The 12,410-nt window shown below is 42.0% G+C and overlaps 1 protein-coding gene across 4 annotated transcripts in view; it reads right to left on the bottom strand.

Annotated features, from left to right (window-relative positions):
- Window positions 1-12,410, bottom strand: part of PLEKHG5 (pleckstrin homology and RhoGEF domain containing G5) — a 214,883-nt gene that overhangs the window by 127,370 nt on the left and 75,103 nt on the right. Inside the window, exon 1 of one of the 4 annotated variants that reach the window (XM_075279967.1) lies at window positions 11,090-11,604. The exons of the other annotated variants lie outside the window; for them this stretch is intronic. The gene's annotated coding sequence lies outside the window, so the exon portion shown is untranslated. Of the gene's footprint in view, window positions 1-11,089; window positions 11,605-12,410 lie in introns of those variants that run through there. 4 annotated transcript variants of the gene reach the window in all.

Raw genomic sequence — 12,410 nt, 5'->3', positions numbered from 1 at the left:
TAAAAACAATTGTCATTTTTTAATATACTTATTTTTTTGCATTTTCAAAACTTTAAGTAAAACTATAGATATGGCAATATCTAAATAGAAGAGACCAAGAAGCTTGTTCTTGTTTTGTCAATGGAGACACTACTGGAATAATAAGATTTACTTCTTCTGTTCTATTGCCTACAAATGCAATATAAAGTAAGGACCAGAACCGGTATAACTTTATCCCTCCTGCTGGTCATACAGATTAGAGCAATGTCAGCTAAGCTTGACTTGTTGGTCGACCATTTAATGTGTATAAGGGCCACCTGACTTGGTCAGCAGTAGAGACAAGGATCACAATGATGGATTTCAAAAGGTTCAATTATTCTGTTCTCAGGGGAGACAAGTCACCCCCAGTGGCATCTGCTAGAGGCTTTCTCCTTATTCACAACACATGCACACATCTTAAAGGGTTATTTCAGTCTTGGCAATTTGCTGCAGAGTTGGGAATAATTGCTACTTGTCCCCAAACCTAGGGCAGGACATACTTGAGAAGTACACTCACCGGCCACTTTATTAGGTACACCATGCTAGTAACGGATTGGACCCCCTTTTGCCTTCAGAACTGCCTCAATTCTTCGTGGCATAGATTCAACAAGGTGCTGGAAGCATTCCTCAGAGATTTTGGTCCATATTGACATGATGGCATCACACAGTTGCCGCAGATTTGTCGGCTGCACATCCATGATGCGAATCTCACGTTCCACCACATCCCAAAGATGCTCTATTGGATTGAGATCTGGTGACTGTGGAGGCCATTGGAGTACAGTGAACTCATTGTCATGTTCAAGAAACCAGCTTTATGACATGGCGCATTATCCTGCTGAAAGTAGCCATCAGATGTTGGGTACATTGTGGTCATAAAGGGATGGACATGGTCAGCAACAATACTCAGGTAGGCTTTGGCGTTGCAACGATGCTCAATTGGTACCAAGGGGCCCAAAGAGTGCCAAGAAAATATTCCCCACACCATGACACCACCACCACCAGCCTGAACCGTTGATACAAGGCAGGATGGATCCATGCTTTCATGTTGTTGACGCCAAATTCTGACCCTACCATTCGAATGTCGCAGCAGAAATCGAGACCCATCAGACCAGGCAACGTTTTTCCAATCTTCAATTGTCCAATTTCGATGAGCTTGTGCAAATTGTAGCCTCAGTTTCCTGTTCTTAGCTGAAAGGAGTGGCACCCGGTGTGGTCTTCTGCTGCTGTAGCCCATCTGCCTCAAAGTTCGACGTACTGTGCGTTCAGAGATGCTCTTCTGGCTACCTTGGTTGTAACGGGTGGCTATTTGAGTCACTGTTGCCTTTCTATCAGCTCGAACCTGTCTGGCCATTCTCCTCTGACCTCTGGCATCAACAACGCATTTCCGCCCACAGAACTGCCGCTCACTGGATGTTTTTTCTTTTTCAGACCATTCTCTGTAAACCCTAGAGATGGTTGTGCGTGAAAATCCCAGTAGATCAGCAGTTTCTGAAATACTCAGACCAGCCCTTCTGGCACCAACAACCATGCCACGTTCAGAGGCACTCAAATCACCTTTCTTCCCCATACTGATGCTCGGTTTGAACTGCAGGAGATTGTCTTGACCATGTCTACATGCCTAAATGCACTGAGTTGCCGCCATGTGATTGGCTGATTAGAAATTAAGTGTTAACGAGCAGTTGGACAGGTGTACCTAATAAAGTGGCCGGTGAGTGTAGTACTTCTTTATATTGTTCGCTTAACACATGGAAGAGACTGGCAGCTTTCAATGGTTTGGTCTTCCAAGGACCATTTCTATGCACCAATGGGCCAGGAGCGGACTACATGATATAAATTCAAAAGCCAGTCTAGAAATCTGGAAGAAAGAGTTGGAGCAATGCCCTGTAGGGCCGTAGGCCTGTCTATTATTTGTAAGCCCTCTCTTCTTGAGATAGGGTTACACTTTAGAATGCCATTGGTAGGTTAGGCGTAAATCACAGAATATGATAGTAGAGAGTCAGTCTAGAAATCTTAGCAAGCAGTACACTGGTAATACCCAGTGGTGATATTTAGAGTGGCCCTGTTACAAGGTATCACATCTGAAGAGGTGTAACTGTAGAAGACCCAGAGGTTGGATTCACAACTACACCCTGGGGCCTAAGAAGGCTCAATGGCCTCCCTGTGATATATAAGTAGGCCAGTGATAGAAACAATGGGGGTAATTTATCAAAATTTTCACGCCAGAAAACTAGCATAAAAGTGGCACATCTGATTTGCGCCAAAGATATACCACTTTGTCCATTTTTCCAACAGTAGAAGACAAGGATCATGCTCGCTGGGGTGGGATGTCTCAGCCAGAAAGATTTACTATATCTTGCGTCAGAAAACTAGACCGGAAATCCATAAAGTCGCCAGCCCCTGTTTGGCATAGATTCCTGCACACGGGGCTTCCCAAGATGTCTGAATTATTAAGAGGTCTACACTTCTTAATGATCCTGCTGCATCTCATGACAGAGAAGGCATTAAGACTAGCGTAGTCCAATCTTAGGGTTATTAGGGAAGGGGGTAGGAGCAGCTACAGATTTGCACTGGGGAGAATTTGAGTTAACTTTTTGGGCATCTTAACCCGTCCTGATGACATCAAAGTAATCTTGTAAATGTAAGTGGAGGCCGCTCTGTGTTTCAGTGATGCAGCCATGGACGCTGCTGTCACTGTGTAAGGCTATCCACCCTGCAAGGCCAGGGTGCCACACAGCATCAGGTTACTGTGAAAGGTAAGATACAGAACACAGGCTGCACCGAGAAAATTAGACTTCACAAGTACGATTCCCAAGGGAAACAATGGATTTCCTGTATGATGTCAACGTGCATTGAATATTTATTATGCTAAACGCTATAATTACATTACAATAATATATGTATATATTATACCAATATGTGCGACCAAAACAGAACTGTATTGCAGGCCATATAGAACTTTATAGTGCACTTTTTAGTGTAACATGTCATAGGGCAAACCCAAATGCAATGGTCCCACTGAGACGGATGGCAGGCATCTTTGAAATGCGGCCTAACAAACTGTAGTGCAGAGTGTTTCAGGAGAAGGCAATTACTTGTCTACTTATATGATTATGCAAGCAAATAAAGGGAAAATGTAAAAGGGGCAACGGAGCAATGGGGACAAAAGTGAGATAAATGTTACAGTGCAGACTATTTCTGCAAAACTAACCAATGATGTGAGCTCTGTATGCAAAGTATTGCAAATATAATTTTCCATACTAGCATGTGACTCAAGGACACAAATAAATTTACGTCTATATCCTGGATCTATGATGTTTACATCCAGGTATTTTACTACAAATCCTACCATAATCTGCAAGGATTCATTTCCAGCTTCAGGCTGGGTGGCCACCATTCCAATATCCCCCCCAGCCCAACCTATCATCCCACAAACCCATTCTCCCATCCACTTCGCAACCCTACTCTCTGTACAAGACGTCCATACAATGCACAGAAAGTGAATGTATCCCTAATCCAGCTATGTAACAATCTGTTGGTTACATCACAAGTAAGCTTTCAGCAGGTTACAGCTGTGACATCATGAGCAGGTTTCTGTTACAGTACCAGCTTGGACATCACAAGTGGGTTGCAGTCAGTTAAAGGGATTTTCTGGTCCCAAATCAAGTTTTCATACTGATGATTTATCCACAGGATAAGTCCTCGTTATAGGATCTGTTGGGTTTGACACATCAGTTGTTACAGTAGCGTTCGGGTGACGGAAGCTGCCAGTGGACGAGCAGCATGTGCAGCACCTTTCCTATTCTAATAATAGTAGTAGAGCCATGATGGATTACGTCATGATGTTTCCTGCACCCTGAACTTGCTGCAACAGCTGATCGGTGCGGGGTCCAGGTATAGCCTGATGCAGTTGTGACACCACAAACGGGTTTCAGTCACTTAAGTTGCTGTGACATCACAAGTGGGCTTCAATCAGAATGTTTTAGTCAGATAAGATTCTCTGACATCACAACTGGTTTTCCATCAGGTGCTGCTATGATCACAAGATCACAAATGGGTTTCTATCAGGTAGATCAGTTACAGTAACACCTCAAGAAGTTTTAGTCTTTGACATCGCTGGTTTTCCACCATGTACAGCTCTGACATCAGTGAGTTCCAGAGCCCATATTCTGTCTTGCATACGGGTCCATTATGGTGGATGTCTAACCCTGGGCCTCCATCTTGCTAAACCTCTGAGTGCCGTGACTGCATGCATTCTGCAAGCAGGTGGAACAGACAATATTGTCCTTTATCGTGCTGGGACAATGGAACGACATTCAGCAGTGAAGTCACACAGCGGATATCTAAATATTTCTGGATGAGCTCTTAATACAGTGCTGCCTAACAAAGTCCTTTCAAGAGCAAGAGCAGAAATCCATTCATTTATTTTCTCAGTTGCTCTATTTGGTTTGTCTTAACATGTTTATAAAAGCCGATCCCAAATCAGCTATTTTATGAAATCTATAGCAACCGCCTGGAAAACATCCATTTATCAGCGCAGAATGCAGGTGCAATGTCCAAGAGAATAAAACCCGTCTGCACCCTGCTTTACACTTCTGCACTCAACATACAGATGGATCAATTTAGATACAGATCATTTAATGTAGAAGGATATTATTATGTTGTATACATCAGTTTTAAGTTTCCTTAAAAAACTGTCATTATACACCAAATAAGCTATGTTAGTCTAACGTTACGATGATGCGCTCTTGGTATATGCGTTAAAAATTCTTACCATGTTCATGTCATGTTTGCTATGAAAATAATCTTTACCTGTTGCATCTTATTCTCATTTTCATCTATACCCCAGAGCTGCACTCACAATTCTGCTGGTAGAGTCACTTTGTACATACATGATATTACTTATCTTGTCCAGATTCTGAGTTACAGCTTATTTTATACTCCAGAGCTGCAATCATGATTCTGCTAGTAGAGTCACTTTGTACATACATTATATTACTTATCTTGTTCAGATCCTGAGTTACAGCTTATATTATACTCCAGAGCTGCATTCACAATTCTCCTGGTTGTTATTAGAAGCAGTTAGCAAGTTTAGAGTCAGGCATGACCATAACAATGTGGCTAATCTCGTGTGATGGAGGGAGAGTTTGTTTTCTCCACACCAGGTTTCTGAACAGTGCCCGGGGTAAAGATGACACTTTCAAATATCCAGAGAGCTATCTAGACAAGAAATATACAGAGAATACTAGGAGATTTTATCTGAGAGTTGTGAAGCCTGTAATATTGTGATGGCTGCTCTGGAGTAGATGTAATGTATACAGCAGGGATCAGCTACCTTCAGCACTCCAGCTGTTGTAAAACTACAACTCCCAGCATGTATACTTGCTCTGCTGTTCTTGGAACTGCCATGGAAGTGAATGGAGCATGTCAGGAGTTGTAGTTTCATAGTAGTTGTAGTGCCAAAAGTTGCTGACCCCTGGTATACAGTGACTTCACCAGCAGAATATTGAGCGCAGCTCTGGAGTAATATACAGACTGTCACTCAGGATCAGTACAAGACAAGGGTGGGTACACACTAATGTTATGTAATGTCCGTTGCTCTCATGCGTCATAGGATGTGAGCAACAGACATTAAAAACTGTTGCAGACTGGGCCCCTCCTTCTGGTGCCACTGATCTCCAGAGCAATATACTGTGTGGGGGGAAAAGGGGGACAATATACTGTGTAGGGGCCAATAAAGGTAATTTTTTTTACCTGCAAATGGATGGTAGTTCCAGCAAAGAGGGAGCATGGCCTATAAATTTTGATTAGGAGGCCTCAAGACATAATTTTGCTTGGTGCCCCAAAACTAACAATTCCACCCCTGTCCTTATATTCTTTATTATACCAGTAATCTGAATGGCTACAAGTTGTAAAATCCCTGTCCATTCACGCCTTCACATGTTGTGACCATTATTTTGCTATCGAATGTGCTATTCCCACCCATTTTACAAAATGAGGTCACCCTACATAATGAGGAAGTAAAGAATAAAAACAATTAGGTGCTCAGGTCCTATCAAAATAATACATTAATAGGTCATGTGTCATAGAATGGGTGACGTTAAGTAAATGTTGTGATGGTGTGATGGTATCTGCAAAGGAATTAAGGTCATGAAGATCCCAGCTTTTGTGCTGCATATTGGAATATCATCCGATATATATATATATGTGTGTGTGTGTGTGTGTGTGTGTGTGTGTGTGTGTGTGTGTGTGTGTGTGTGTGTAGTGAGAAGTCGCTCTTGTTCCCCCAGATTCCTCACTTACTGTATGTGTGGTAAATGAAGCTACAATTCAGGTAACACCTTAGCTGTGAGATGGCTTCTTCTGCTAACTACCATACTTCTTGTCCTACTAGGGAGGCACCTTCAAACACAGGTGGGAGCTGGGCTTCATTAAAGTCCTATAAAAGGTTGCAAAGATCTCTGTCCTGGGCAGTTCCTGGGGGAATGAGGAGGAGCTGGGTTCTGTCCTAACACATTGCAAATTGGTAGAGTCTGAACTGATGCCGTTACTGTGCTCTGCGTTAACCATGTGGCTGAAGCAAACCACACGTACAGTTAGGGTTTTTGCTGTACAGTTAGTAGCTCAGACGAGCAGGATTTCTGTTATTGTTTTGCCTGAAGTTAAAGAGGACCTTTCATGTCCTCGGGTACATGCGGTTTTATATACCTCTAGAAAGCCAATTCAGTGTGCTGTTGGCTTTCCCATTATGTGCCCAGGAAAAGAGCTATTGGGGCTGTTACTGATATCACTTCACTGTCAGAAGGGCGTTCTTGACAGTTTAGCTGGGCTGTGAGGAACGCCTCTCCTGAGAGTACTGTCTGTAGAAAGGAATTTGAGGTGAGATGCGGTGAGATGCCTTTTCTGAGCATCCAAACAAACAAAAACCGAGTAACAGTACACTACAATCAAGTACTGTCTGTAGCTCTGTACTGTCAGAGGGGGCATTCCTTACCACCCAGCCATGATGCTGAGCTGTGAAGAACACCCCCAGTACTAGTCTATAAACTAGTACAGTCGGGGGGGAAAGACATTTCTCACAGCTTAACATCATCACTGGGCAGTAAGGAGCATCCCCTCTGATAGTACAGAGCTATGGATGAGTACTGTCAGGAGGGGCGTTCCTCACAGGAATGCTCTTCTGACAGTGAAGCGGTAACAGCATCGATAGCTTTTTCCCCGGGGCACATAATGGGAAAGCCAACAGTACGCTGAATTCACCGCACTGTCAACTTTCTAGCGGTATATAAAACCGCATGAGCCTGAGGATATGAAAGGTCCTCTTTAAAGCTTATTTTGTTTTGCTGTTTTTGCAAAATAAACATACAGGGTAAAACCTGCTTGCACGTGAATCTTTGTGTCTGTCCGTCTGTCTGGGTCTGCTGCTTCTACCACTGAGCCTTTTCTCCCACATTATACATATATATACATAAATCTGCTTCCTCAAGGTCAATATTTTTATGATGACCTCTCCTTAATAACATCTGCAATTGATTAAGATTCTTTTCAGCATATTATCCTTTTTTTTTTTTACAGGGGAATTCTATTAAAAAATGTAAAATTAGTCATAAATTAGTAAATCTGAAGTTAGAGAGCTGAATAAAGTTTTTGCAAACTTACAAAGTTTTTGTATTTACTTATGAGCATTTTTCTATTTGGTTGAGGTGGCCATTTTTAGAGAAGTGACAACAGTTCAGTGCGGCCACAGTGGTTGTCGTCTTTGTAGTAGCTTCTCAGCGACGTATAGTATAGTATAGTAATGGTGTAGTATAGTAATAATATAATATAGTATAGTATAGTATAGTATAATATAGCTGCCACTAGTGGGGCCCCAGTATTCACGCAAGCCTTCAATATCTGACTGTCCAAGTGTCAGATCTATAATATTGATAGCCTTTCCTGAGAATAGTCAATCAGCTTTGTCTGGCTGGAAACCCCCTTTAAAACGGACACTCCAGACAAAACATATAGGGTGGGTTGTGCCTACTGCAGTGTACAAGTAAGTAGTACGTGACAAATGGATTTAAGAGGACCTTTCACCACCTCCACAAACTCCAGTTCTTAGCATATATTAAAAGGGGCTGCTCAACTGACTCCAGTGTAGTTGGAATATTTTCTGCAGCGTGATTCAGAGCTCAAATGAGAGGCACCGCCCACTTGACAATTCAGAGCCTAAATAGCATCAGACACCAAAACTAACTGCACTGGCTTGGAAACAGTGCACCAGAATAAGTGGAGCTGCACCTATTAAAGTACCGGGCTTGGAGGTAATGCATATTCTCTTTAAGAATGAGTAGAGAGAGAGAATACCGCGAAGGCTCATCACTGGGCGTAAGGCCAAATTCACATTGTAACATGTAGTACATTTCTGTGCCCACAATACAGCTGCAAATACCAGCTGCACCATGGGTCTGACTGCGCAAACTAAAGGCATATGATGTTGTACTTTGGGAGATCACACTTGTTTGAAGCCCAGCATTTGTAACTGAAAGCCGGGTGTACAAGTGTCATCTATATTACTGTGCACCCACATGTAGCTGCTAATCACTGAGTAGGACCGCCCACTGGACTCCTAAGCCCAGAATGGGCAGAGATTTAGATCAATAAATTACAGCGTATACTGGAACTTTTGTGTGAAATCTATTTATCTGCTCAGCTCCTCCTGCCCTATAACATACTGATTGTATATTGTACTGCATTTTTAACAAGATGGGTTCCCTTTAAGAGTCTGGAAAAACCACTTTAAGAAGAGGCCCTCAAATATATCAATAGAATTTAGGATCATAAATTAAGGCTTCCATTTGCTGTTGTGTGATCAAGATACAAAGACAGGTCAATGTGAACACACCAACCTCACACGAACAACAAAACCAAACATAAAAAACTAAGTCAAGAAATAAAGCCAAAGGAAAGTAAATATTTCTCATCAATGATGATAACCGGGATGACAAGCCCCATTATAGGAACATTAAAGACTCTTAGTAACATCAACCGAAGATCAAAGACAACATGAATCCTATTAACACAGCAACCAACAACTACAAAAGATGCTACAAATAAACCATAAAATGGACAAAGCTGCAGATTTATGGTGGGAGAGGGCTATCATCCTAATAGGAAGGAAGTGGGGGGTCACATAACAACATGCCGAAAGTTTCATCTCAGTCATCACCCAATCCCCCCAAGCTGACCCTGGAAAGTCATACTGGGTCATCAGCAAAACTGCTGAGCCGGCAAAACTAATGTAACTATATGTAACAGTAGATGGATATGATAGCTAAGATAGATAGATAGATAAATAGATAGATAGAAGCGATAGGTAGATAGATAATAGATAGATAGATAGAATAGAAGATAGATGATTGATAGATAGATAGATAGATAGATAGATAGATAGATAGATAGAGTAGATACATGTGACCACCTGTTGCTAGCAATTGCCATGTATCTCTATAGTAACGACATAAAATTAACACCATAATAACTCCCACCTTCCTGTTCATTATATAGTGATGATTTAACCCTTCTTCCTCCATAGTACAAGGCAGGACAGATGCTTTATAAAATACTGAGACTCAATCTCTGTGAAACAAGAACTACCTAACACTATATCTGCAGACTTTCCCCTGATGTGAAACTACAACTCTCATCATCCCATCACCCATTACATGGACTGTGGTCATAGGAACCTGTCCCGATCTCCATCTTATCTACATAAGGGGGATATGTCTCCGGGACATTGCTGTATTTCTAGTCTCATTCTTCTATATGTGAAAGTTAATTCTTCACTGGCACAACTAGGGCTCCAGCCACAAACACATCTTGCACTATACAAGTCTATGAGCATCTTTACGTTTCAGACCTATTCCAACATGGCAGAAGCACTCGGCTCTACATAACTATAAGGCATCTTAAGAATCATCCTACAGCATAAAACTATAATACTGAAGTCTGGATGATCTTCAGCATCATTAGAAGACTGATGGAGTAAAGTGATTTCTTCATACCTCAACTACTCAGATAGACATGACCATTGGGTACTTCCACTTCAGTGCAAGATTTAGGTACCAGTAAAGTCTACATGGGTGGACTACTTAAGTCTATGCTCAAGACTCACCTTCCCTCTTTAGCTAGGCTGGAGATGCAAGGTGAAGTGTAGATAGAAGAAACATTATGTGGTCTCCAGACTCACCTCTAAGCCTTAGAGCAAAGCTGGAGGACCAAGGTGAACTCTGTTCAGGCTAAATGCACAGCTTTGGCTGTATACGGTATATTGAAGTATACATGATTTCCAGCCTCACATAAAACTTACTACAAGACTAAAGACACATAGTGAAGTCTACACCACTGAAATACTGATGTCTATTTGATCTCCAGACTCACCTTACAGACCTATTACAAGTCTAGAGGAGCAAGGTGAAGTCTACTACCGAGATCCACACAAATATTAGATCTTCCAGGCTCAAGCTATGACTTAGGTATAAGGTAAGGACAACATAACTTAAATATTAGGGTCTAGACATATGCTGGGTGCATCTCTAAGATGGAGCTGAAAGGGGAACTATATAGGTCAAATATTAAGGTCTATGTGAGCTCAAGACTGACCTTTTTGAGCTCATGGCTAGACTAAAGTTACTGAATGAAGTCTATAAGGTTGAAATATTGATATCTACATAATAACTAGATTCAGTGGAGTGTATAGAAGACAGAGGTACTACATGGCTGTAATATTAAGGTATGTAATATATAGTCACCTTGCCAGGTCATTGCTAGACTGGAGATGCAAGGTGAAGTCTACCTGTCTGAGACATCTAGACTCATCCTGCTCAATATAAGACTAGGGGGCTACATGGCTGTAATATTAATGGATGTTCTATCATCAGAATTAACTTTCCAGGTCAATACCGACCTGCAGATGCAAGATTTACAAGGTTGAAATATTAATATGTACATAACCACAAGACTACCGGGCTCAGTGCAAGGTTAAGACGCTACTTAGCTTTAACACTGAGGTCTATTCAATCCCTAGACTTACCTTTCAGGCTGACTGCAAGGCTGGAGAAGTCTACATGGGCATCAATTCTGCAGCAGAACATTGGAAGAGAAATAAACATCCACTGGCCCAGGGGGAGGAGGATGAACAGTTCTTACTCAAGGAAGAGACTGTGTTTCACCTTGGAAATCCCAGACACAGTGTAGCAGTTTCCAGAGAGGAGGATGATGCTTGTTGTGAGTCACTTATCCATGGGGATTGCTGGTAGCTCTCACAGTATGACAGTCTCCTGAAGGTGTGGCAGCTTGCAGATCCTCAAGGCTTGAGAAGCAGCTACTGGAATCCACAAAGCAGGGCAGCAGCAGGACCCCCCTTTCTTTTAGAGCAAGCACTGGCTACTTTTGTTCTGTGTGTGCCTGTGTGTGACTCCAGCTCTCTCTCTCCCTCTGCTGAGCTAATGTCTATTCCTCCCATCCACTCCCCTCCCCTTGCACAATGAGCACACTGCTGGAACTTAAGCCTCCAGGGCTCTTACAAGACACATCTTTTCCCAGGTGAACAAGGGATCAGTAAACACCTGTCTGAGCATCAGGTTTCTGAGGCTGTGCAGGGAGACTGGGAAGAAGGGAGGAAGCACATGGACAGGGAAGAGGCTCTTCCCTCATTGTGCAGTTGTGTTCCTATAGACTATAGGGCAGCTCTTACCTGCTGAGAACACAATATAAATGTATAGTTGTATCAGGATAGAAGGGGGATGCTAGAGGTTCTGTGCGTCACATGGATCTGATGAAAGACTTATGTTACTATGATCAGAACATTGGCACCCAGCTCTCCTAGAGTCCTGAACAGCAAAAGTGCCTGAGAGCACAGCTGCACAAAAACTCCCCTTATCCAGGCCACATATTTGGTTACATATTATCTGTTCCACCATGTATTTTACATACTGACCATCTTCTTTGAAATGACCATCCTTCTAGAAGACCATTTTTACTGGATGGACAACTCAATTGGTGGAAAAGCTGGGTGACAACCCCTATAGGAGCTGTAATGGCATATACAGTATATAAGAATATATAGACCAATAAATATGAAAGATAAGCGTTACATAGATAGATTGAAAATAGATAGATGCCAAATGCCTTTATAGCTGCGCAAAGAGACAGATATGGGACAGATAAGATAAAAGGTAGATAGATACATAGATTAATACACCCATAAATGCAAAGACATAAGACAGATCAATATGAGGTAGCTATCTAATCACATAGATACATATGAGATAGATAGATAGATAGATAGATAGATAGATAGATAGATAGATAGATAGATAGATAGAACTAGATGATAAATGGTTAGACATGTG

Source organism: Leptodactylus fuscus, chromosome 6, assembly GCF_031893055.1.
Source record: "Leptodactylus fuscus isolate aLepFus1 chromosome 6, aLepFus1.hap2, whole genome shotgun sequence".
Taxonomy (NCBI): Eukaryota; Metazoa; Chordata; class Amphibia; order Anura; family Leptodactylidae; genus Leptodactylus; species Leptodactylus fuscus.
The sequence above is the reverse complement of the archived record's forward strand: the minus strand, read 5'-3'. Positions and strand labels throughout refer to the sequence as shown.